The sequence below is a fragment of the Aedes albopictus genome, chromosome 3 (genome assembly GCF_035046485.1).
Source record: "Aedes albopictus strain Foshan chromosome 3, AalbF5, whole genome shotgun sequence".
Taxonomy (NCBI): Eukaryota; Metazoa; Arthropoda; class Insecta; order Diptera; family Culicidae; genus Aedes; species Aedes albopictus.
Genome location: NC_085138.1, coordinates 191,651,973 through 191,678,788, shown reverse-complemented (window position 1 = coordinate 191,678,788; position 26,816 = coordinate 191,651,973). Strand labels below are relative to the sequence as shown.

General features: G+C 43.7%; 2 protein-coding genes across 3 annotated transcripts in view; both read right to left on the bottom strand.

Moving 5' to 3' along the window:
• LOC109429102 (irregular chiasm C-roughest protein) overlaps nt 1-26,816 on the bottom strand; it is a 457,292-nt gene that overhangs the window by 396,446 nt on the left and 34,030 nt on the right. The window lies entirely within an intron of this gene.
• The window catches only part of LOC134290054 (uncharacterized), a 34,244-nt gene continuing 27,927 nt past the window's right edge, over nt 20,500-26,816 (bottom strand). The window contains exon 2 of the mRNA XM_062857028.1: nt 20,500-23,852. The gene's annotated coding sequence lies outside the window, so the exon portion shown is untranslated. The remainder of the gene's footprint in view (nt 23,853-26,816) is intronic.

Sequence of the window (26,816 nt, the reverse complement as noted above, 5' to 3'; positions counted from 1 at the left end):
GCTTAGTAATTGGTAAAAGAGATGGTACACGCTAAGGTAACTATGCACAAGTGAGCTGATGGCGACGGCATTCTATCCTCTTAGTAAGGTCGGGTGACACTGACTTGAAACGGCGGATAGGCTAATGTCGACGCTGTCTTCCGCCCCATAAAACCGTGGCATGTCCTTAAAGTACGTTCCTGATCTGTGCCCAGCTTAGACAACTATCTGGGTGGAAGTAGGTTCAGATGAAAACTCCTGATTAGCGCTGATCCGGCTCTGAGCTCAGTCCCCATAAGGGCCTGTGCCAACCCTCGGGTGGCCTCCCTGCTTGCATAGATAACCACCAGGATCCTTGGCGACTACTTCATTTACAGTGAGGGATAGCGGCTCTAAGGGGGGCCCAACAGACATGACTTCGAAATTCAACAACTGTAACAACGTGGTCGAGTGTGGAGTAACTGAGGGAGCGGCATTGAACCCGTTCGCGCGTGGAGGCTTGGCTAGATCGCCACTCCGAGGGGCTGGTGCACTCACCAGCGAACCAGCGGCAGGAAGTTCAAGTGGAGCAAGTGGGGCACGAAGCGGTACAGCACCGACGGAGGAAGCACAGATGACCGGTGCGGGCCTCACGCGGGCGCTGAACCGCAACAGGAGCGGGCTACCAAAGATGTTAGTAGTTGCCGAACAGCTGGATGAGCTGATCGGCTACACGAGCGGGCGGACAACCATCAGTAAGGATCTGAAACAGGGCCTGCTGAAGCTCCGCAAATCACTGGCTCTGGCCAAGAAGGAGTACGACCTCCTGGTGGAAGAGCGAAGTGCTGCTGATGCGAGCAGGGAAGAGCGGTCCACCCAAACGGACAACTTCCTCCTTGCTGAGCCTTCTGAACTTGCTGAGGAGACGCGGCCCAAGAAGCGTCCGGCAGAGTCGGGTGCAAAGCCGCAGAAAGAGAAGGTGAAGACTAGCGTAGGTAATCAGGCTGCTAAGCCGGTTGCGAAGCGCGCAAGGGGCAGGGAAACCAAGCCCCAGCAAGCCAACCAGAGGAAGAACGGAGGCCAACCGGACCAAGGGAAGGAGAACCCTTGGATTACGGTAGGAAAAAAGAAGAAGGTGAGAACTACGAAACCAGCCCGCAAACGAGCGAGAAGTGACGCGCTGGTCTTCAAAACCGAGGCAGACACATACGCCGAGGTGCTGAAGGCCATGCGAGGCGAGAATCGTCTCTCACCGTTGGGCGCGGATGTAAAAAGCATCAGGCGCACCAGGACGGGGGAGATGATGCTAGTGCTGAAGAAGGAATCAGCCAATAAAGGTACTTCCTACAAAGCACTAGCCCAAGAGGTACTTGGCGAAAAGGTGCAGGTAAGAGCCCTAACGGCGGAGACAACTCTTCAGTGTAAAAACCTGGACGAGATTACTGACGCAGATGCGTTTGATCGCAGCCGCATTCAAACAGCAGTGTGAGATAGATGTACCAAGTGCATCGATCCGCCTGCGTAAGGGTCCGGCTGGCACGCAGATTGCCGCGTTCAAACTCCCCGTAGGAGATGCGAATAAGGCAATTTCAGTCGGGAAGATCAAGGTAGCTTGGTCAGTGTGCCCGCTCAGCGTATACGAGCCGCCAGTGGCGTGCTTCAAGTACTTTGAGCAAGGGCATAAGTCCTGGGCATGCAAAGGCCCAGACCGGAGTAAACTCTGCAGGAAGTGTGGAGTAGAAGGCCATATCGCCAGGGAGTGCAACTCTGCACCAAAATGCCTGATTTGCACGGCGAACAAGCGCCACACGACGGGCGGACCTAAATGTCCAGGCACGCGAGGAGGTCGAAGTTCCAAACGATAATGCAGGTTACACAACTAAACCTGAACCACTGTGAAGCTGCACAACAGTTGCTATGGCAGTCAGTCTCGGAGTCAAGTACAGACATCGCACTACTATCGGACCCATACCGCATCCCTCCCGATAACGGAAACTGGGTAGCGGATAAGGCCAAGCTAGCGGCGATCTGTACAACCGGTCGTTTTACGGTCCAGGAAATAGTTTCCACGTCGCACGAGGGCTTCGCAATAGCGAAGATCAACGGGGTATACTACTGCAGTTGTTATGCCCCTCCCAGGTGGACGATAGAACAGTTCTCGTCTATGCTGGAATCGTTAACAAGCGCAATGGTGGGATTGAGTCCCGTGGTCATCGGTGGAGACTTCAACGCCTTGGCGATTGAGTGGGGTAGCCGCTTGACTAACGCGAGAGGTTGGGCCTTACTCGAAGCTATGGCTAGACTAAACGTAGATGTCGCGAACGTAGGCGACAAAAAACCTTCAGTAGGAATGGTGCAGAGTCCATCATTGATGTGACCTTCTGGAGCCCGGGTCTGAACCCTAGCTCCGACTGGAGGGTCGACGATGGATACACGCATAGTGACCACCTGGCGATTTGATACAGAGTGGAACACGGAGGAAGACGGCCACAGCCGAAGGTCATCGACCGTCATCGGGGATGGCTGACCTCGCGATTCGATAAGCCGGCATTTGTGGAGAGTAACACCGACGATCTATCCAGCGATGATCTTGTCGGAACCCTAAGCCGTGCATGTGACGCCGCTATGCCAAGGCGATCCCTACCCAGAAATGGACGCAAACCGGTGTACTGGTGGTGTCCAGAAATCGCAGAGCTCCGCGCATCCTGTTTAAGAGCTAGAAGGAGGATGCAAAGGGCTCGTACCGATGAGGATAGAATTGAACGAAGCGAAGCCTACAGGGCGGCTAAATTGGCACTGAATAAAGAGATTAAGACTCGTAAGCGGGCGTGCTTCGAAAATCTCTGCCAGGCAGCCAACACGACCCCATGGGGTGATGCCTACAGAGTAGTCATGGCCAAAACGAAGGGCGCGTCAGCACCCCCAGAACGCTCCCCAGAGATGCTGCAGAAGATCGTGGAAACGCTGTTCCCGCGCCACGATACAAGACCATGGGCCCCCGTTCCCTATAGCCAAACCGGCCATAGCGAGGTAGCCCCGGTGACGAACGACGAACTCATTGCAATAGCGAAGTCGCTTAAGTTGAACAAGGCTCCGGGTCCGAACGGTATCCCAACATTAGCCATCAAGACGGCCATCGAGGCTAAGCCTCACATGTTCAGAATGGCTATGCAGATGTGCCTAGACAGAGGCGAGTTTCCGGAGAGGTGGAAAAGGCAAAGATTGGTTCTACTGCCCAAACCCGGGAAGCCACCTGGCGACCCGTCGGCATACAGACCTATCTGCCTGCTGGACACCGCCGGAAAACTGTTGGAACGGATCATTCTGTTGAGGCTGATGGTCTATACCGAGAAACCCGATGACTCTGGTCTCTCGGATAACCAGTTCGGCTTCCGGAAGGGTCGATCGACGGTGGACGCTATTAGGGTTGTAACCAAAACGGCCGAGATAGCGCTCCAAAAGAAGCGAACAGGAATCCGCTATTGCGCGGTCGTCACGCTGGACGTTAAGAATGCGTGCAACAGCGTCAGCTGGACCGCCATTGAGTGCGCAATACACCACCTAGGAGTCCCGGTTAGCCTATGCCGGATATTGGAGAGCTACTTCCAGAATAGAGTGCTAATCTATGACACCGAGGAAGGCGAGAGGAGCTACAATATCACCGCAGGGGTACCGCAGGGGTCCATCTTGGGCCCGGTACTATGGAACGCGGCGTATGATGGCGTATTGAGGCTCAAACTTCCACCGGGCGTAAAGCTGTTCGGCTTCGCCGATGATATTACCCTCGTGGTATACGGCGAGTCGATAGAGGAAGTGGAACTGACAACAACTCACGCAATTGGCATAGTAGAGGATTGGATGAGGTCGAGACATTTGGCACTCGCGCACCACAAAACGGAGGTGGTGGTGGTAAACAACCGCAAGTCTGAACAGCAGGCAGTGGTCACCACAGGTGGATGCACGATCAACTCTAAGCGCTCACTGAAGCAATTGGGGGTCATGATCGACGATAAGCTGAAATTCGGAAGCCACGTAGAATATGCCTGCAAAAGGGCAAGTATGGCGATAATGGCATTGTCAAAGATAATGTCAAACAGCTCGGCAATAGTCTCGAGTAAGCGTAAGCTGCTCGCGGCAGTAGCGGTCTCCATACTACGGTATGGCGCCGCTGCATGGTCGAAGGCGCTAGTGGTTAACCGAAACGTGAAGCGACTTGAGAGTACCCACAGGCTGATGTGCCTTAGGGTGGTGAGCGCATACCGCACTGTCTCAAAGGACGCGGTATGTGTGCTAGCGGGCATGATGCCCATAGCTTTAGTGGTGGCAGAGGATGAAGAATGCTTCGAGCGACGCGGCAGAAGAGGTGCGAGGCGTATCGCCAGAACCTCGACTATGCTGAAGTGGCAGAGCGAATGGGATTCCTCCAGCAAGGGTAGATGGACACACAGGCTCATACCGAGCGTGTCCAAGTGGACGAGCAGGCCCCATGGCGAGGTGAATTTTCACTTGACTCAATTTCTGTCAGGCCATGGGTGCTTTAGGTGGTATCTGCACAGATTCGGACACGCAGGCTCCCCCGCATGTCCGGAGTGTGCAGACTGCGACGAGACCGCGAAGCATGTGCTCTTTGAATGTCCACGTTTCGTGGAGCAAAGGTCGAGTATGCAGGAGGTATGCGGTAGAGATATCACGCCTGACAACATTGTTGAAAGGATGTGTATGGGGGCGGAGAAGTGGGACTCCGTTACTTCCACGGTTTCTCGAATTGTACTTGAACTACAGAGTAAATGGCGAGCCGAACAACAGCTAGTTGAGTTGGCCCCCCTTCCCCATCCAGGAGCTTGAGTTCAACGGGTAGTCTAAGTACTAGCCAGGACCCGAGCCTCCAGGGGAGAGTAAACAACTTAAGGCGGTAGCTGGTGGAACGCTTACTATTAGAGTGTACTCATGTACGGTCCCCCCCTTCTCGAAGTCATCCCTAACGGGCGTACCGCGAAGGTAAGGAAGAGAGAGAATGAGTTTTTAGTGGGTCGATCCCCACATCACCCGAGGAACCACCTCTTGGGTATCTGTTGCAGATTTTCTCATTCTATATAAAAAAAAAGCTGATCTGCGATACCAAGACCGATGACCGGATGATCGTAGCATGAAAGCAGAAGGAGCTGCATGGGACGCATCCCCATCAACTGGAGGTCAAGCGTATATATAAGGTGGTATGAAATGCATGGCTGGTGCGGGGTGACCTCTTCTCGGAAACAGAAGGATTCATGGTAGCCATCTAGGACCGAGTAATTGCGACGAAGAACTATCGACGGTACATATTGCACGGAGACGTGGAAGACCGCTGCAGGAAGTGCAATTCAGTAGGAGAAACGAGCATGTCGTTGCAGGCTGTTCAGTTTTAGCTGGATCAGCCTACCTCGATCGTCACAACGAAGTTACCAAGATTTTTCACCAACAGCTTGCGTTAAAGCACAACTTGGTCGACAGATTTGTACGCTACTAGAAATACCAGCCGGACCCGGTTCTGGAAAATAGTTGCATAAAGCTGTACTGGGATCGCGAGATCATTGCGGACATCCTTACATTGTGGTTTACGACAAGAGGATGAAGCTACCCGTTGTACCGTTAGACCATAATGTCCAATCAACGTTCTCCGGCATGATAACCAAGTACCACGACCTAGCGGAGGAGTTGAAGCAGATGTAGCACTTGAAGGACGTCCGGATAGTTCCGGTTGGCCTCTCAGCAACCGAAGTTGTCCCTAAATCTCTCATAAGGTTCCTAGACGAGCTGGAATTGAAGAAGGACCTGAACAGCATCCTGAAAGCGGTGATTCTTGGAACCTGCAGTATAGTTTGGCGATTCCTGAATCATAACAACTGACATCCGAAGCAGACTCATCAGGATCGATCCACTGTTTGAATTATCCATGCTGCCAGCAGCAGCAACACAAACAATGAGTCAGCATTTGAATTAATCTATTGGAATAGCAATCATGTTCTAAAAACTATTACATCATATCTAGGGTCTTGTACCATTTCGGCAGGTGTACATATTTTGGGCACTTGCCACTATAACTAAGTCAATTTCAAACCGATTGATTTGATTTTTTGTAGTTAGATACTCTACGTGCCTAACTCTATACAAAAATTCAAATCAATCGGATTGAAATCGACTTAGTTATAGTGGCAAGTGCCCAAAATAGTACACCTGCCCAAATGGTACAAGACCCTACTTCCGTTTGTCTCCATTTCGTCGAAAATCGATGATGCTGTAGAGCATCTACGGGAAGTAAAGCATGTCTTTTTAACAACTAATTCACCATGAATGCAGTCGAATCTAATTCATAAAATTACTTGAAATTCTGCTAAAATTTAAATTTCAATGATTTTGCTAAATATTTACCAACAACGTTGATAATGACCATTGCGTTCAGCAAGCTTTCTATCTTCTCAGAAACTGACAGCCCGACGATCGAACGATTTCAATATTGCAGTAAAAGCCATTCGTTCGCACCCACAGCTGCGGCACGTTTCGGAAGGCCCCTGCAAAACCACAAAACCGGAACCGGCACAAATTTATCAATCGCATGCCGTTCGTCGATTACCTCGCCCTGGTCTTCCACCCCTTTTGGACCGTTCGCTCTAGCTCCTACCAGCACAGCGGATCATCGTGTAGACACGGAAAGAAAACAAAGGCATAAATGTATGTGGAGAAAATAAAATTTATTGATCTCTTGGCTCGTAAAACTGTTTCGTGTTTTCGCCCACTTTTCATGCTAAGGGCCTGATTTTGATTTTTGATTAAGCAGCAGCAGCTGCAGCAACTACTGTACCGAACGAGCGCGGAAGCTTTCCAGCTAATGCCCAGCATAAACCTCAGGAGCTGGAGGAACTTTGGCAATTTTCGGAACCACGCTTTGCGCCGGAAAGTATGCTTGGTAAGCGTGTTGAGTGGAGTTTGCAGCAACGTTCGCGAGTCAATTGTGAAAAACAAACATTTTGGCGGTGAGGTGAAAGCAGTGGCGTACCTGCGCGTTGGTTATGGGGATCATTAATTTTGGAATAAATAAAATTTATAATGTTGTTGTCACATATCAGCCAAAGTTACGATGACTGATTGCGGAGAAGGTCGAAATCATTTATCATTCCAAGTGTGGAAGTATCATGAGTCAGTCAATAGTTTCAATAGTGAGTCGACAACCAGGAAGGAACTTCCAATAAGTTCCAATAGTACTCACAAGTTTCTACCTAATGGCTTCAAGTAAAACATGTTCCATAGTGACAGAAGTTAGGCAGAACTGGAGTCAGTTTCGTAGTCATCGGGAAACATATAAGGTGGATACCAGTTATTGAGCGAATTTGTGTATTCTCTGGCAGCACGATGTGAAAATTGTTTTCGGGGACGCCAACGCTCAGGTCGTTAAAGAGGGTATTTTGTGCCCCAATGTTAGTAAGCAGAGGCCTCTCTCCATTACCGAGGGATGACAGAGAGGGATGGCCATCAGCAACACCTACTTTTCACTCAAAGCAATCCGTAAGCACACCTGTATATATAATGGCGAAAATTGTAACCAAATAGAATTTGTTTTGGTGGACGGCCAGCACCGCAGCCGTTAAGCTACGGAAGCGGGTGGCAGGGGCACAGGAAGCTTTGGTTCAGCTACCTTTTGCAGATGTAAAATAGTCCTTTAAAGTAGGGAGGATTAAGGTAGGCTGGTGCGTATGTCATCTGACCTTCCAAGAGCCACCGGAGGTTCGCTTCAGGTGTCTGGAACCAGGACACAATTCGTGTAACTGCAAAGGCTCTAACAGGAGGAAACTGTGTAGGAGATACTGCGCCGACCGTCATAAGGCACAAGGCTGCACGATTCCATTTGTTTGATCTGTAGCGTGGGCCCGTGACCAGCAGGCATCCAACGGGATGTCCAAGGTACCCGGCCTTCAAGAAAGCCGCAGTGAACAAATCACAATGCAAGTAACGCAGCTGAACCTGAACCACTGTGACGCGGTTCAGCAACTGTTTTGTCAGGCGGTTTCTGAGTGAGGGACGGATATCGCCATCATAGCGGAACCATACCGAATACCCGCCGGCAACGGCAATTGGGTCGCGGGTGGGTCCAGAAAAATGGCGACAATATGGACGACGGGTAAGTACCCCGTCCAGGAGTTGGTCTACTACCTATGAGAGCTTCGTGATCGCCATATGAAACGGGGTCTTGTTCTGTAGCTGTTATGCGCCTCCGCGGTGGCCGATCGAGCAGTTTACGCAAATGCTCGACCGTGCTAACAGGGCAAATGCCGGTGGTAATAGCAGGTGACTTTAATGCCTGGGCTGTGGAATGGGGAAGCCGTTTCATGAACCAGCGGAGTTAGATCCTGCTAGAGACACTTGCCATACTAGATGTCGACCTGGCGAATGTCGGTACCAAGAGTACCTTTAGTCTGGACGGAGCGGAGGCGATAATTGACGTTGCTTTTTGTAGTCCTGGCCTATCAAAAAGTTCGAACTGGAGAGTAGACGATAGTCACACTCACAGCGATCATCTGGTGGTTCGCTACAGTATGGACTACAACAACAGCAGGCAGCGCGTAGAGGAACAGACGGCTATGCCAAGGCCAAGTAGACGAAGGGGTATTTAGGGAGGTGCTACGCCGTGAGCGAAACATACTTCATTTAGACGGCGACGAGCTGGAAGCGGTGCTCTCGCATGCGTGCGATGCGACCATGCCTAGCCGAGTCCGCCCTAGAAATGAGAGGCCACATCGGCTTACTGGTGGACCGACGCGATTGCGGACCTGCGCCATGCCTGCTAGGCGGCGGATGCAGCGAGCACGATCTGAGGAAGAGTGAAACGAACGGCGGATAGTGTTCACCGATGCAAAAGCCGCGCTTAAGACCGAGATAAGGGCAAACAAAAAGGCCTGTTTTGAGGGTCTCTGTCAGAGTGCCAATGCGAATCCGTGGGGTGATGCCTACAGGATCGTGATGTTCAAGACAAGAGGTGTAATGGCTTCTACAGAGCAATCTCCAAAGATGTTGGAGAGGATCATCGAGGGACTTTTGCCGCGTCATGATCCTAGTCCTTGGCCTCTTTTTGTAGGACAGCCGGGGACTAGGGCTGGCGATGAGGAGAGGGTCACCGATGTGGAACTTGCGGGGATATCAAAGTCCCTTACTGCCGTGAGTAGCATAGTTGTCCCATGTTCTATGGGAATCCCTATTAACATGGGACAACTATGCTGCACACGGCAGCTTAGTATATGTAAGGCCCCAGGTCCGGACGGAGTTCCGGGTCTGGCCTTAAAAGTAGCTATTGCAGAGGCTCCCGAGATGTTCAGATCTGCTATGCAGAAATGCCTGGACGAGGGAGTTTTCCAGAAGTATGGAAGAGGTAGACCCTGGTTCTAATGCCAAAGGGGGGGGGGGAACCACCCGTAGACCCGTCGGCATATAGACAAACATGCTTGATTAACACAGCGGGGAAGGAGCTCGAAAATATCATCCTCAATAGAAAGTTGAGGCACACCGAGGGTGTAAATGGTCTCTCGAGTAGCCAGAATGGCTTCCGGAAGGAGAGGTTAACCGGATAGCGTATACCTGTCGGTTACAAAAACCGCCGAGAAAGCACTCGAGCGTAAGAGAAGGGGGATTCGCTACTGTGCAGTTGTGACTCTGGATGTAAGGAACGCGTTAAATTGCGACAATTGGGCGGCTATTACCGATGCGCTCCTGCATCTTCCAGAATCGAGTACTAGTTTACGACACAGAGGTGGGACGGAAGTGCTTACACATAACCTCAAGAATCCCGCAAGGTTCTATTTTGGGTCCAGTGTTATAGAGGTGTTGAGGTTAGAGGTCCCAGTGGGAGTGTCGGCTTTGCTGGCGAAATTACACTCGAAGTCTACGGTGAGCCGATCGAAAAAGTGGAGTTGACTACCATCCACTCGATCAAGGTTGTGGAGGTGTCTGAAAAACTGGATTTCGCTCACCACAAAACTGAGGTAATGGTTGTGAACAACCGGAAGTCGGAGCAGCAAGCGGTGATCAGTGTAGGCGATTGCACTATCAAAGTGCTTCGCCAAACACTTGGGCGTGATGATCGACGATATGCTTACCTTCGCCACATTAATTATGCAAGTAAAAGAACCTCCTCGGCTATAGTGGCACTGTCTCGGATGATGTCCAATAGCTCTGTGGTGTACGCCAGTAAGCGCAAGCTTCTGGCTAATGTCGCTACGTCCACACTAAGGTATGGCGGCCTGGCGTGGGGCACTGCGATGAGTACCGAAAGCTGCCGTAGTAAGCTGGAAAGTACTTTTAGGCTGATGAGCCTGAGAATTGCGAGCGCGTACCGTACCGTGTCACTCGACGGTGCCTATCGGTATTCTTATCAGGGAGGGTGTGGCATGTGCTTCACACATGTCATCGAACCATGCCTGAGTTCAACAGAACTCGCACGTTGTTCCATGCTGGGTCGAATTCTAGACCCTATCAGTTAGCAACCCGTCGAGTCGATGGCCGTTGCATTGCATAAGCAACAACCCGTCGATTCGATGGCCGTTTCAATGCATAAGCACTTTCAGTTGGAAAGTGTCATTTTACAGAATATTACTTAATGACTGTTTCCAGGCAATGCTCGTTCTCAAGCTGCCTGCGGTGTGGCAGAGCCAAATGTGTGGTCTCTTTCTATGCCTATTCTCTCTCTCTCTCTCTCTCTCTCTCTCTCTCTCTCTCTCTCTCTCTCTCTCTCTCTCTCTCTCTCTCTCTCTCTCTCTCTCTCTCTCTCGAGATCGGTGCATCGATCTCTGATTGGTTGTAATTTACATAGAACTTCAGACTCCTCATTAGTTACTAAGGCTAGCTTAAGTCGAAATTATGAATAAAGTTTCAGTCTGGCGAGAACCACCAAAACATCATTATCTTTTCATTTTACAAGGGCATGGAGTGTTTCAAAATGCGCGGCACAAAAGGCATACGCAGGACTGCCAGGATGGCCTCCATGGTCAAATGGCAGCGCGCGTGGGCCAGTTCCACCAAAGGAAGGTGGACCCATAGGTTGATTCCGACAGTAAATAGTTGGATTAATAGGCGCCATGGGGAAGTAACATTCCACCTGAAATAGGTCCTTCCAGGCCATGGTTGCTTCCGACAGTATCTGCACCGTTTCAGGCATGCGGGTTCTCCCGAATGTCTGGTTTGTGCAGGTTTAGAGGAAACAACGGAACACGTTTTGTTCGTGTGCCCGCGTTTAAAAAAAAAAAAAAACAAACGGGCAATCTTGTCCAAAGTACATATGTGTAGGATTTAGTTTGGCTGGAATACTGTTGCAACGGCTATCACCCACATCGTCGTGGCACTACAGAGGAGGTGGCACGTGGACTCGTAGAATGGCTAGTTCAGTTGCGGTACAAGAGGTGGTCCACGGGTTCGAAGTCGTCTTCGTAGGTCCTGCCAGTGCCCTGCGGTCGAAGTTGACCCTTACAGCGATTAAGTGGCCGCGGAGAGGAAGTCCTGGTATCTTTGTTGCCGTGGCGTCGGTCTTCTGGGTTGGCTCCGAGCACGCGGTTGAAAAGGAATCCCCGGTAAGGACCGGGGCAGGTAGGGACCCTACTGTCAGCAATCTTCTGGTGCAGCTGATAGGCAGGGTAATAATGCCCTTGACTTCAGCTGGTTAGATCTGGTTGCACGTAGGCATCGGTTCTTGATGCCTGCAAAACAGTTGGACGCGGGCGCCATCCGAGGACAAAGGGAGTAGTGAGGACCACTCGAAAAACTGGTTAAGCGCCAACATGCTACCGTGATGGACTCTCCAAAGCGAGCCATCGATATTCATTGCTGCAGGCTACGCAGCTAACCTTAAGGGTAAGATAGTGAGTCGAGGAGAGAGTAGCCCTGGCTTTTACTTTTGTAAATACGAATACGAGTCGCTGCCGACATATAGCGATGCTTGCGATATTGGTATCTGCAGTATAGCGAGAAGCAGGCGTAAGAACGTGGGAGTGTCGAAAAGCGGCAGGTCTTCTCTTCAGGTCTATGTTGAGCAAATTTTCCCAGCTAGCCTCATCAGCCACGTCCTTGAATTAACCAGAAAAGGGATTCAATTTCAATTCGCTAATCATTATAACCAGAGAACGAGTATATCTACTTCTACGTTTAAGCTGAAGTAACTCAACCCTGTCAACTCATAACACATTCTAACCCTCAAGTCCTGAACCTGCCTCTGGCTCGGTGCAGTTTCTAACACAGCCCGAGAGTTTGGCACGAATAATTTAACGAGAATGTATTTAACAACACAATTGAGCCTGTCACCTGATGGCATGATAAGCATAAACTAATTTCTTCACCAGTCAGAGCCTGTCGCTGATCGGCCACCGCCGCACCGGCACTCACTGAGCATTACCCCCGGAGGGGTGATTTTTCAGCATGAAACCAGAAAATATCCGAAATGAACCCAACCTCTGAACTGAGCCACCCGGGCAAGTGCCATCCATTCCATAACACGATGACGACGACGACGTGTCTGAGCGAGGATGATTGAACGAATGTTTTCAACACGCGGCTGACGACGCGCGCGAGTAGTTTCTTTATGGGCGGTCGTTTACCTGGCGCGCGCTCGTTTTGACTACTGCGGCGACTGGTTTTCATTGTTTCAACAACGCGGCGGCGGTACCTAGTCGGTGAATGGCGGGCGGCACGCACGCAATCAAAGTACCGTAGACCGGGGTCAAATTAATCAGCGGGGTGAAATTGATCACTCGGGTACTACATTGTAATTCCATGCTAGAAACACTTAAGCGTTGTAACGATCTTAAACTTTTTATGTCATCTGATTCGTAGATGTCTAGAGATGAGTGTAAACTTTTAATTTTTTAGAAAAAAAGTTGGTTTTGCCTTATTTTTTCAAGGAATTTGCAAAGTATTTCTCATTCAGCTGAAATCATTGCTGCTAAACAATCAATTGCTAATAGGATTTCCCATGAATTCTCTGTTTTAACATTTTTGTGGAGCCTTGATTGGGATGTTATGCAGCTAATCAGAACATAAAATAGTTATAAATAGTTTATTTTATGAAGAAATAATCATTAATTGTGGTAGAAATCACTTATTTCGAATGAAATTGCCTACCTTTAGGCGTTTAAGGGGAAATTTCAAAATTTAATTTTGCATTTAAAGTATTAAATTCACTAGTTAGGAGGCGAACCAGCTCTCAAGCTGAAAACCTCTTAAATAAAGATAAAAAAAAAAAATTCACTAGTTGTAAGATTTTAGACGCGTTATTCGGTTTTAGAAGAGCAAAATTAAGCGGTGAAGGAAATTTTCCTTTCCAACCGATGCTTAATTGTATACTGATCAATTTCGCCCCAAAGTGGCATTGTTTTAAAGTGATCAATTTGACCCCGGATTACGGTACCAGGGCAGGACGCTTCTAAGGCAATGATTTCAATTGCGTTCATTCTCGGAATGACTCGGAAATAGCCGTAAGCAGTACGAGCGGAAATATTTCTTCATAATTGGGCATCCAATTTCTGTCCAGGGGTAGTGTTTTATGAATTTTGACAAAATTCCTGAGGTTGAATTGGCTTGTTTTGGAAGCTTTTTGAATAAAGTCATTCTCCACTTTCATGTATTTGCATATGAATGTGGCACAATGAGTAATAAATAATAAATTACTCTGTGGGTTTGCAGTTTTGGTCGACTACCAGTTCAATCGAGTTTTACCTGGTTCTGAACCGACTTCACAAGTTAGCCTATCCAGTTGATGCTTAGTGTATCGTATCACGTATCACTTTATCTCTTCGCTGAGCGGAAAGGGTTCTTCGCTATAGAACTGGAAAACCGTACTGTGGACATTCCGGAAGATGACAGCGAGGAAGATCAATGGATCGCCAATATTGCTGAATATATTGTTTTCGCTATATTTTCTTCCGACACTCGTACTACGTGTCCAGCCCACAGAAGTCTACAGTTTCCTTATACACTAGATATAACTCGTGATTCATGCGTATGCGCGTCACTTAATTTTCTAGTTTGTATTCTGGAATTTTTTTTATTCTTAATCACTTAACCTTATTTACAGCTCCTTTGTCCACTAGGGCACTACGTGAGCGATTCCAATTGGACGCTGCACTTACACATTGTACAGCGCCTAAATTTATACTATTCTAATTCAACTATATCGAATTGGTGCCTTGTGCTGCTTTCACTTTTCTACTCTGTCCACAGTAGAATGATGAGCACGATGATGCTGATGTGTGGCTACTGTTCCTTTTCCAGTCCAATTGGGGGTCGTCCATTTTGAGCTGCGGTTCGCCGATATCCGAGTTTCCGGGTCCGTTAGAGCACATGCTCCGAAGAGGGTCAGGTGTCAGCTGCTCTCGGGGGGAAGAGCAACTGACGAAAAATTGCAAGTGCCGGGGCTAGGACCGAACCCATGACCATCCCCTTATGAAGCGAACGTGTGGACCACTACGCCACGGGCCCCGACGATATTCTGGAATTGTCATAGTGTTTTGCGCAATAACTCCAAGAGCGTTTCGGTCTACCTCCTGGTGATCGTAGAGAGCCACCGGAAGAATCTGCATCCGATTGGTACAGAGTGTATTTGGATTAATACGTTTGCACATTACAGGACCCAAGCTGCACAGATAAAAATAATGAGATTCACACGTCATGTAAACTTCATTTTAGTCATGTAAACTTAGTGTTGTAAATTTGCGTTATATGCCATGTAAACTCTCAGAGCCATGCTGAATTACATGACATACAATGGAAGTTTACATGATATTTCATGAACTTTACATGATATGTCATGTAAATTTCTTTGATATCCCACGCTCCAATCATGTGCATCAAATGTCACAGAATTTTACACTCTTTTTTCGATCTGTGTGCTTACGCACTATTAGCATCTGCAATACGCCTTTTCACTTCATGGGAAACGTCATAAAGCACATTATCACAAGTATTTCAAGATAAACAAAATCTTAAGTAGCTGCAGTCGCAGCCCCCGCTACCACAGCACTAAAACCACTAGGCCTGCCCTAACTAACTAACTAACACCACTAGGTTTCTATTCACAATCATGTACATACTTCGTTTTGGGCGAGTTTATCGTCATGCCTACCCTCAATGTCTTCCTCTTAGAGGAGCATAAGCTTCCTCTAGTGCCCTACGATCGATGCCGATGAGATCGATGCCTTCCGCATAGCCGACCGTAAGATTGCTCCTCATGCCAGATCTTCTAATCGCTCCTTAGAGTGCTATTTAGGACAGTAAATTTGAATGAACTTTACCCTGCTTTAGAAGGTCACGAATGTGGTAAAGGCTTCGTCTGCGATCCGAACACTAGATTATGATCTATTCAGCGTTGTGCATATTGACCTTATTAGTTCCGCCGGAAAACCATGTTCTGGCATCTACCAAAAATCATTTATTTCACTGAATCGTAGGGGAGACTGGGGAGACTTGATCCCTTTTTCTTAATTTGCCTGTAACATTAAGAAAAAAAACACAAAACTAGATCCATTTTTCGTACAGAATGGCAGGTAAACATCTTTTGCAAGTTTATACATAGCAGAAGGATTTTAAATTATTGTTAAAGTTTTCAAAACTCTGTTTTTATGGAGGCATGTCTTATGCCTCAAACTGTATTTTTCAAAAATGGGTCACAATTGATCCCCTTTTGAGCACATGTTTAATTTAAAGGGAAAATAACTCCAGAAGCTTCCTGTTTATTTTCTTTTCAAGTTTTCTTACATTTTTGATGAATATGGTGTATTTAAAATTATAAGATTTCCTTAAATTGTTAAGGATATGCCGTATTTTGAAAATAGGGAGACTTGATCCCCCTTTTAATGGTGTGTAATGAAATAATAATTATCTGATACGTTTTATCATTGAATATACTAGAATTCCGAGTAAATAGAGGCTGCCAAATAGAATTTTATTTTTCACATGTACATATAATGTGTGTGTAATCCTCGAGGGATCAAGTCTCCCCATGTCACTGTTGTATACACTAAGCTACATTAATTGAAATATTTATATAACAACCTTATTTGAATAAATACGTTTGATAGTATTTTATTTATACTATGTGCTGTGAAATTTTGACACGATTTGGTTCAATTATCACAAAGTTATTGAGATTATTCGGAATCGCCTAAAAGATTTCTGAAGGACTAAAAACAAACCATCAGCCATTAAAAAATAATACAATACACAATTAAAATCAATTGTAGACAAAAAATTGTCGTCTGTCCAGATGTTGTTTTGGAAAAAATATGCTAGAAGAAAACTGTTTTTGATTCCGAGAAAATATGGGGGAACAAGTCTCCCCAGGGATCAAGTCTCCTCAGTCTGCCCTACGCTGTTTCAAAATCAATAAACACATAGTGAGTCTGCAAGTTTTACTTCCTAAATTTGATACATTTGATACATCCGTTGATGAGCGGACATAACAAAAACCAACCTGGTATTCGGCGACAAAAGACTTCTCAAGAGTCTCGGTCTAATTAACCAGACCAGCGACAGTATCTTGTACTCTGAACATCCTTCAAAATATAAATAGAAATATGTCCCGAGCAAAAAAGAATAACAACTGAATAACATATTTAGGTATTAATCCTAATCATACCTCGATATGCCCTTTATTAGGTGGACATAAGAGGCAAAATAACAAAAATGAATACCAACATTTCGTATGAATAACACCTAGAAAATAAAAATCAATAATGAATGCATACCTGAAATTTTGTTTGCTGGATTTGTTACCTAAATGGTATTGAATAACAATTGTATGATTGAATCGTGCATTTGCTCGATAACTCCATGATGTAATAGCTAATGATCTTTAGTTTTTTACTGCTTAATCAACACATACCACATTTATACCAAACTCTGCTCAAACACCTCCCATTGTTATTGTGATGTTCTCATAACATTTTGAAGAATAATACATTAAAAACCACTTAAGGTATTAGAGCACAGGTTGTTCTTTGCATGGTATTTGTAAGGTATTCCCTTCTGCTCGGGTTTATTTGACGCATTAATAGTTTTCAAAGGATTGTTGGTTATTAAAAAAAAGATTTCCCTTAGTGTAACCAAAACCGCTGCCCGCACCCTACATTTGGCCATTTTGAAATCGGTTTACCAATTTTCCGGTATCCAGTTCTGTGATCAAATCATGACAGTACAGTACATTGATCGATTTGTCCAGGGATTCCACCTAGTATATATTTATGAAACTTCTTTTATAATTCCTCCAGGCATTCCGGTTGGGATTTCACTAGAGATTTGCTATCAATCGAAACTCTTTAAGGAATTTACTCTTGAGATATTGGAAATCCAGTTGGGATCTCCAGTTAGCCTAGTGGTTAAGGCTATGGATCGCCAATCCGGAGACGGCGAGTTCGATTCTCACACAAATTCATCGATACAAATTCATGCAAAGGCAGGCAAAGAAAGCCCTTCAATTAATAACTGTGGAAGTGCTTAAAGAACACTAAGTTGAAGCGAGGCAAGCCAAGTCCTAGAGAAGCCGAGCCATAAAGAAGAAGATATTGGGAATCCTTTAGCTGGAATTCCTGGAGGAAGACCAAGAGGAGTTCCAGAAGGAATTTCATGACCAAAATCTCTGGAGGAATTCAAGAATGAGTCTTCAGAAAAATCCTTGGATGAATCACCAAAGACATTTCTGAATCCTAGGAATACTTTCCGAAAGAATCCCAAATCCTTAGAGGGATTCCTGCAGGTGTCACAGTAAGAATTTCTGGAGGAGTTCACGGAGGAATTCCTAAAAGAAGGAGAAGGAGCTGCTTGTGAAATCCCAGCAGAAGCTCCTGGATGAAGGTCAAGAGGAATTCCTGGAGGAATCCAATGAGCAATTTATGGATTAATCCCAGGATAAAATTTCTGGAGCCGGGCCCGTGGCGCAGTGGCTACACGTTCGCTTCATAAGCGGATGGTCATGGGTTCGATCCCAGCCCCGGCACTTCATCAGTTGCTCTTCCGCCCGAGAGCGGCTGGCACTTGACCCTCTTACAGGGGGTGGCCACAATGTTTGGGATAGGCAACTTTTTTTCTCCCAAAAAAAAAAATTCAATATACTGTAACTTTTCATAGAGTGCATCAAAAAATCTAAAATTTTGACTGTTTATCAACCTGTTATAGGTGCATCATTGGTACAATTTTGGGCTCGATTGAATAATTTTTCGCGGAGTGAGAGCCGTTCGGGCAAAACACTGTTTTTTAGACTACTCATTTTTGAGCTGTCATATCTCGGAAACCAGTGAACCGAATTGAATGAATTTTTTAACGTTTATCAACAAAATATTGATACTTAATACAACGATATAAAATGTAATATTTTCTCACGGCGAATTAAGTTATAGCGGGTTGAAATTTTTACCCATATAGAGGAAAATAAGTCAAATTTACAATACCACACAAAAATTACTAAATGTGTTCTTCCTTCGATCTAAATAGGCTCTAATATATCTGATTAAAGATAACTTGAGAACAGAAGTGGAAAATCTTTGGACATCAACACGAAAATTTACTGACATTGACATAAAAAAAAATACATATTTTCCAGAAAAATCAAAAAAGTGTCAATCCATGATAACTTTTTTCAACGTTCGAAAAGTATCAATGTTTTAATAGTTTGTGAAGCATTTGTACATTGTTAGTGTATGTCTAAAATTTCATTCAATTCGGTTCACTGGTTTCCGAGATATGACAGCTCGAAAACGAGTTGTTTAAAAAATAGTGTTTTACCCGAACGGTTGTAACTTTGCGAAAGATTAATCAATCGAGCCCAAATTTGTACCAATGATGCACATATAATAGATTGACAAACAGTTAAAATTTGAGATTTTTTGATGCACTATATGAAAAGTTATAGCATGTTGAACTTTTTTGTGAGAGAAAAAAAGTTGCCTATCCCAAACATTTTGGCCATCCCCTGTATGAGCTCTCATAGCTCAAACGGACCCGGATAATTGGATATCAGCGAACGGCAACCCATAATGGACGACCCCTAATCGGACTGGAAAATGAACAACAGCCACACATCATTTCATCATCGTGCTCATCATTCTACCAAATACAGGGTAGAAAAGGGAAAGCAGTACAAAGGCAAAACCAGTTCGATATAGTAGAATAAGAATATAATAGAATACATTTAGGCGCTGTACAAAGTGTAAGTGCAACCGCCAATTGGAATCGCTCACGTAATGCCCTAGTGGACAAAAGAGCTGTAAAATAAGTTAAGTGGTTAAGAATAAAACCAATTCTGGAGGACATACCGGAGTAACTTTTGGAAAAATCCTGATTAATCCCAGCAAGAATTTTTGAAGAAATCCCAGGAGAAATCCTTAGAAATATTGCGGGAAGCATAACAGTAAGAATTTCTGGAGGCGTTCTAGGAGGAATTACTGGAAGAATCACAGCAGAAATTTCTTGAGGAATCCAGCTGGAAATCCTGAAGGAAGACCAAGAGAAGTTCATGGAGGAATCACATGAGAAATTTATAGGGGAATCCTTAGATAAAATCACTTGGATTAAAATTTCCGGGTGAATCACCGAATGAACTTCTGGAAGAATCTCAGGAAGGATTCTGGAATGTATCATTGATATTATTATGTATCATTGTAGAAATTTCAGCAGAAATCCTAGGAGGAAGGATACAGAACTTTCTAGAGAAACCCCATCAGGAATGCTTTGATAATTTTAAAGAATAATTTCTTGAAGAAATACCTGGAGGAAAAGCTAGAGAAGTCCCTGGAAGAACCGTCAGAGAAATTCTGGAGGAATCCATAAAGATAGCTCTGAAGGAATCACTGGAAGAATTTCTGAAAGAATCTTAGGAAGATTTCTTGGAAAATTTTCAGCAAAAATGCCAGGATACATTCTATAAGAATCACTAAAAGAATTCCTTGAGATACCATATTTAGAATTTCTGGAGGAGAAATTACTGGAAGAACCGCAGGAGGAGTTGTTTGAGGAAGGTTAAGAGGAGTTTCTGCAGGAATTCCATAAGGAAATTATGGAGGAACTTTTAATAAAATCCCTTAAGGAATTCTTGGATGAGTCCTTGGAGAGATCCCTGCAAGAACAACCGAAGGAATTTCAGGAAAATGGCTCTAGAGCACCATCGATTTTCGATGAACTCGAGACAAACGGAATCATATGAATATATATTTTTTATTCTTCAATCACTTAATCTAATTTACAGCTCCTTTGTCCTCTAGGGCACTGCGTGAGCGATTCCAATTGGAAGCTGCACTTACAATTTGTACAGCGCCTGAATGTATTCAATTCTAATTCTATTATATCCAAGGGAACGTCCATAAATTACGTCACGCAAAAATTGGTCATTTTCAACCCCCCTCCCCCCTATGTCACACTTTTTGTATGGAACCTCTGAAAGTTTTGTATGGGTCGTCACACTTTGCTGAACCCCCCCCCCCCCTCCCCCCTTAAAGCGTGACGTAATTTATGGACGCTCCCCAACTGGCTACCATTGCACTGCTTTCACTTTCTACCGTATCATGGTAGAATGATGAGCACGAGGAAGCTGATGTGTGGCTGTTGGTTGTTCCTGTTTCCAGTCCGATTGAGGGTCGATTATGAGTTGCCGTTCGCCGATGTCCAAGTATCCGGGTCCATTTGAGCCATTGGCTCAAAAGAGGGTCAGTGTCAGCTGCTCTCAGAAGGAAAGAGCAACTCACGAAAGTGCCGGGCTGGGATCAAACCCATGACCATCTGCTTATGAAGCAAACGTGTGGCCACTACGCCACGGGCCCCGGCTAATCATATGGATGTGATGCAATAGTTTTTAGAATGTGATTGTAATCTCATTTGGCAAACTCAACTCCCAACTACTTGTTCAATAGTCGAACTATTGATAAACAATCAAAATACTATTGATTTACAACTATTTTTTTTTCATTATTTCGAAAAATTTGGTCAATTTGCAATATCTTTTGTTCAAGCACTTTCTTTGGAAACGCTTTCTTCGCATAGAAATAGTCGATCAAAGTAGTGGGAAGGAAAGGGTTAAACGTCGGGCATAGAAATTATATGTCGTTATAATTGCACCGAAGACTGCAAGGCCGAAAACCCCCAAAGTGAAGAAACTATCACTATAATAGTTTCTACAAGAGGTATTTTTTTATTAATATTATACAAATTGGTATGAAGGTTCTCAGAATTGGTCATAACTCAGGAACGAAGAATAACCACATCTTGAAAGTTTTACAGAATAGGCTCAGTGTACCAGTTATGGCTATAGTACCTCAAATTCGCCATAGTTGATTTTCAACATTTAACGATGCAAAACATTAAGAAAAAATATGTGAACGAAAGATCACGTTCATAAAAGATGATTGCATTCGTTCAAACTTCCCATCTTGCTCAAATTATAATAGAAATAAATAATTTTCCTTAAAATTTCGGCTTTCTTGCACCCTATTTCGCCATAGTGTACCAGTTATGGCAAATCCCATAAGGAATGCATGTAAATAGTGCGAAGTGGAACCGAAATTAACAAATATGTCCATAACTGGTACAGGGTTCCTATCATTGGCACACGCCGTAATAAATAGTAAAAGTGGGTTTGGCTCAGATTTTATATTTTTCCTGTTAAGTATGAGAACAAATCTATCGTTTGACGTATCGATGACATTCGTCGGTCTTCTCCTTATTTTTGTGGAAGTAGTTTTCCTTAGGTAGTGCGATAACTGGTACAGGTACCCTATAGCTTATAAAGTTCCCTTTCAAAAGTATTTGTATTGGAAATTTTGCCGGTTTTCGAAAGTAGTTTCTCCGACTCTTCCAACCGACTTTCCACAACAGTGGAAAACAATTTTCATTTCGTTTTTTTTTAATTTCTAAGAAAATTTGCTTACGATTTCACAAAAAAAACATTGTTTCTACGATGCTTCGTTCTTAAGTTATGAGTTTTCAAAGAAACTGGCACATCTGGACAATTTCCCCAATATTGGTCATAACTCAAGAACGAAGAAAAACCTCATCTTGATTCTACAGAATATAGCTTTCAAACTTCGCTTCAAAAATATTTTTTTGGAAATTTTTCCGGACTTCGAAAATAGTTTTTCCGACTTTTCCAGCCGATTTTTCTCAACAGTGGAAAATTTTGTGGAAAACAATTTTTATTTTGCATTTTATTTAATTGCTGGGAAAATATACTTATGATTTCACAAAAAAAATGTCTACGATGCTTCGATTTTGAGTTACAATTTTTCAAAGTAGGTGGTGTCTGTGGAAAATGTTTGTTTTCTACTGGAGTTTTCCGGAAAATTAGGCGACCCTGATTTTTTTTAAATGTAGTTTTTGTTCATATATTATATACCTATATAAACCCCACCTATGAAAAAAATTTCATCAAATTCTGAAAACCTTCATACCAATTTGCACGATAATAATAAAAAAATCCCCAGGAGCTGGTAAAATCACAGTTTTAATTGTTTGAGGGCTCTCAGCTGGAATTTCATGATGAAATTCATGAAGATGTTTTCAGAGGAATCACCAGAGGTACTTCTGGAATATTCTATGGAAGATTGTCTTAAATAATTCCACCGAGAGTTATTGGAGGAATTTCTGGAGCCCCCCTACTAAAGAATGGCTGTAGTAATCTTTACAGGAGTTATCTTAAAAACCGCATCAAGCATGCCGGGGGAATTCCAAGAGAAGTTCATTGAATAACTACTTGGAGGAATACCAGCATTTCTCCTTGGAAGAATCGGTGGAGGTATGCTGATGGAATTTATGAAAGAGTCCTTGATGGAATCGCAGGAGGCATTTCTGGAGGAATTTCAGGAAGATTTCCCAAAAGTATTGGAGCAAGTAGGTATGTCAGGAAAAATATTTAGAAGCATTCTTTAAAGTGTCACAGTTAGAATTTCTGGAGGAGTCGTAATAGGAATTGCTTGAGGATTCCCAGCTGGATTTCATGGAGGAAGGCCAATAGGAGTTCCTGGAGAAATCCAATGAGGAATTTCTGGAAGAACCCCTTCATAAAATCTTAGGAGGAAGTCCTGCATAAATCCTTGAAGAAAACCATAGAAGTCACCGAAGGGATTTCTGAAAAAAATCCCAGGAAGATTGCCCGGAAGAATCCAAGCAAGAATGCTTGAATGAATCTCGAGAGCAATCCCTAGTGAAGTTCATGAAGGTGCCCCAGCTCGAACTTCTGGAGGAGTTCTACACAGATGAAAATAATGAGATTTACATGTCATGTAAATTTCAGTTTAGTCATGTAAACTTAGTGTTATGATGGTTTACATGATATATCATGTAAATTTGTGTTATATGTCATGTAAACACACAGAGTCATGCTGAATTACATGACATATAATGAAAGTTTACATGATATTTTATGACTTTTACATAATATCATGTAAACTTCTGTGGTATCCCACGCTCCAATCATGTGCATCATATGTCGCAGAATTCTACTCTCTTTTTTTGATCGGTGTAAGAGAAATGTCTGCTAGAACCGCAGCAGGAGTTGCTTGAGAAATCCCAGCTAGAATAGGGTCCTAAAATTAAAGACGAAATCTCGCTTATATTGAATAATACGATCAAGCATGGTATTCTAATCGGAATTATACTTAACGCGAACTTGAAAAACAAAGGAATAATGAGAAAATACGAAATAAAAAAAATGGTAAATAGTTCTACTTTGATATTTGAGGTCAACCTTGTGTGACTGAGCTCGACATTTTTCGCACTGGGATTTCAAAAATGTTCCTATCTGACATACACGGTGAAAAAAATCACTCAAAGTATGTGTTATAAGCTAGGGACGAGACAAAAGGCTAAAAAATAAAAATTATATATTTTCAACTACGGTTAATAAAAACCTGAATTAATCCACCTATGGTGAACAGAACCCTTCTTACACTTACCAAAATTATTGTTGTATTATTCGTATGTTTGATTATGATTTTTGGTCATTCAAGAAAATATTGTAGATTTCGCATTAAGTTGATTGCTTTTCATAATAGAATCATCGACCATGGGCTTAACTACCAGAAATGCCAGACAAAATCTTCTAGAATCTTGTATGGAATGTTTAAACAATAGCTTACATATTTGGAATATTGTATCCCTTGTTAATTGCCAATCGCTTAATACATGGATAAGAAAATCAACGAGATACACTTTGTCTAATATTCTTTATCAGTTGAATCAGTTAAATAAATTAGAAACAGACGTCTCACTCCGCTCGCTTCCCATCGATCACCTTTTTAACGGTTGATTCAAATTTTCTATAGTAGGTCGATCTATCACTCGCTGCGCTGGCGTCGTTTCTGCTTCTGTTTGACGTTTGCTCACTGCCACCTAGTGATTGCCCGGCCAAGCACAGTACGTTTAGCATTGGGCGGCTATGTTTTGATGACAATGTTTTTCAATGAAACTTGTTCTAAGAGTTACATACGTCTATTTCTATATGGTTATGGATCGAAACCAAGCGTCATTTATACAATTCTTATGGTATAAAAACGGATGGATAAAAATAGTTGGGGCCCGTGGCGTAATGGTCACACGTTCACTTCATAGTCATGTCAAGAAAAGACTGTGGTATTTATATATTGTTGAATAATCTTCAATTGGACCTGGAGCCATTTGCATTATCATTTGTAGCTCATGTAAGACAGCAAGCAATTTTGTATATCTATATATAAAAATGAATTTCTGTCTGTCTGTCTGTCTGACTCTTATGGATTCGGAAACTACTATGTGGATGCTGCTGGGGCTGCAGGTCACTTTGCGGAGAACGTCCCTATAGAGCAGTATGCCAAAAACACAGTAGGCAGGCAGTACGACGTTAGCCGGGACAGCTAGTATAAAAATAAAAAAAGGAATTTATTGAGAATACTCCCAAATACTCTTCAGAAGAAATCTTGGTAACTAAATGTCCAATCAAAATAAAATTAAAAAAAATGGAAGAGGATGTTGTAGCTTTCATTTGATGCTAAAAGAAACCGAATCGGTTGACAGACGGCTGAGAAATTTATTATGATACATTTTATTAAACCTAAGTACTCCGTAAATTTTACTAAACCTAAGTACTCCTCGAAAGATATCTCGGAAACAAAATGTCCAAACGGAATGAAATTCAATAGCATACTACTAGGATGCTGCACCTTTCATTTGGTGATGAGAGAACTCAAATCGATTGACACACGGCTGGTCAATTTATTATGAAGCATTTTTCAAAGACCTCTTAAAAAGCTAAGTTGTATTACTCTAAAGTACTCTTCGAAAGATATCTCGGTTACAAAATGTCCAATCGGAATGAAATTCAAAAGCGTTCTTCTAGGACAGTGATCCTCAGCCTAACTGTCTATGCGGGCCAAAATTGAATTTTGAAAAAAGACTGCGGGCCGCAAGTCAAAAGAGTTTATTTTCAACAATTTCCAAGATTCATGATGTTATTTGGGACTTCTCGTGGATTTTGAGAAATTTCAGAATGATTTGCAGAAATTTCAGGGTTTTCGGGGTTATTGTAGGAATCCTTGATATTTTTTTTAAGTTTTTCTTGCGTAATTTCTTAGGAAGTCAATGAAGAAATGATTTTCTGAGCAAATTCTGCAAGTATTTGTAGCCGATTTAGAATAGATATTTTAAGAGAAACTCCCAAAAGTATTGCTAGGGGAATGAAGAGTATCATACCCCCACCCCCCCCCCCCCCCTAAAGCTTTTAGCGAAATTTCGAAAGTTTAGGCAACCTTCCGGAACTCGCGCGGTTGACTACCTGCGTCAGCACCACGCTAATGCTGTGTACAAAAAGCGAGATTTTTCCATCGTGTTGTACAAAATACAACAGCGCGATTGCTCGTGGGTTAAAAGAAGTTGTAGGCAAAAATTATGTATTTTTTTTATTGAATTTTTCTGGTAAAAGTGCTGACTATATTTTTTTGCCGATAAAAAAAAAAACAAAATGGGAATTATTCGAATTTTATTTTCGAGAAATTGAACTAATTACTAATGACGAGTTCTGCCACAAGTCGAAAATCCATGACAGAGAACTTGTTATATTTATCCTGGGCCAATTACTTATTTGAGCACCACGCTAACGCGGAGTACAAAAAGTGAGAATTTTTAATGTGTTGCACAAAATACAACAGCGCGACCGCTCGAAGGTTAACAACAGTTTTGGAAATTTTCGGAACAAAATACGAAAATGTAGTCTTTTACACTTAGTAGAACTTAATCTTATTTCTTTAAAAACTTTCCATGACATTGGCAAAATTTCAGTAATTAATATTCAATCTCATGAAAGTTTTAAAATATGGTGAAATTTCTGATTTTCATTCTGGAATCTATGAGTGGGCCACTTCCTAATGCATTTCAAAATCAGTTCGCGGGCCGCACAAAACCTGGTCGAGGACCGTATGCGGCCCGTGGGCCGCAGTTTGGTGACCACTGTTCTAGGATGCAGTGGCTTTCGTTTGGGGCCTGAAGAACCCAAATCGTTTGATAGACGGCTGAGAAATTTATGGTGATACACTTTGTCAAAAATATCTAAAATAATTAAGTTGTACTACTCCCTAGCACTCTTTGAAAGATATCTCGGTAACCGAACGTCCAATCAAAATAAAATTCAATAGCGTTCTACTAGGATGTAGTAGCTTTCATTTGCTTCTAAGAGAACTCAAATCGGTCAACAGACGGCTGAGAACCGTGAGTGACATTTTTTTGTAACATACATACACACACACACACATACACACACACACACACACATACACACACACGCACATACAGACATTTGCTCAATTCGTCGAGCTGAGTTGATTGGTATATGTGACTCGGCCCTG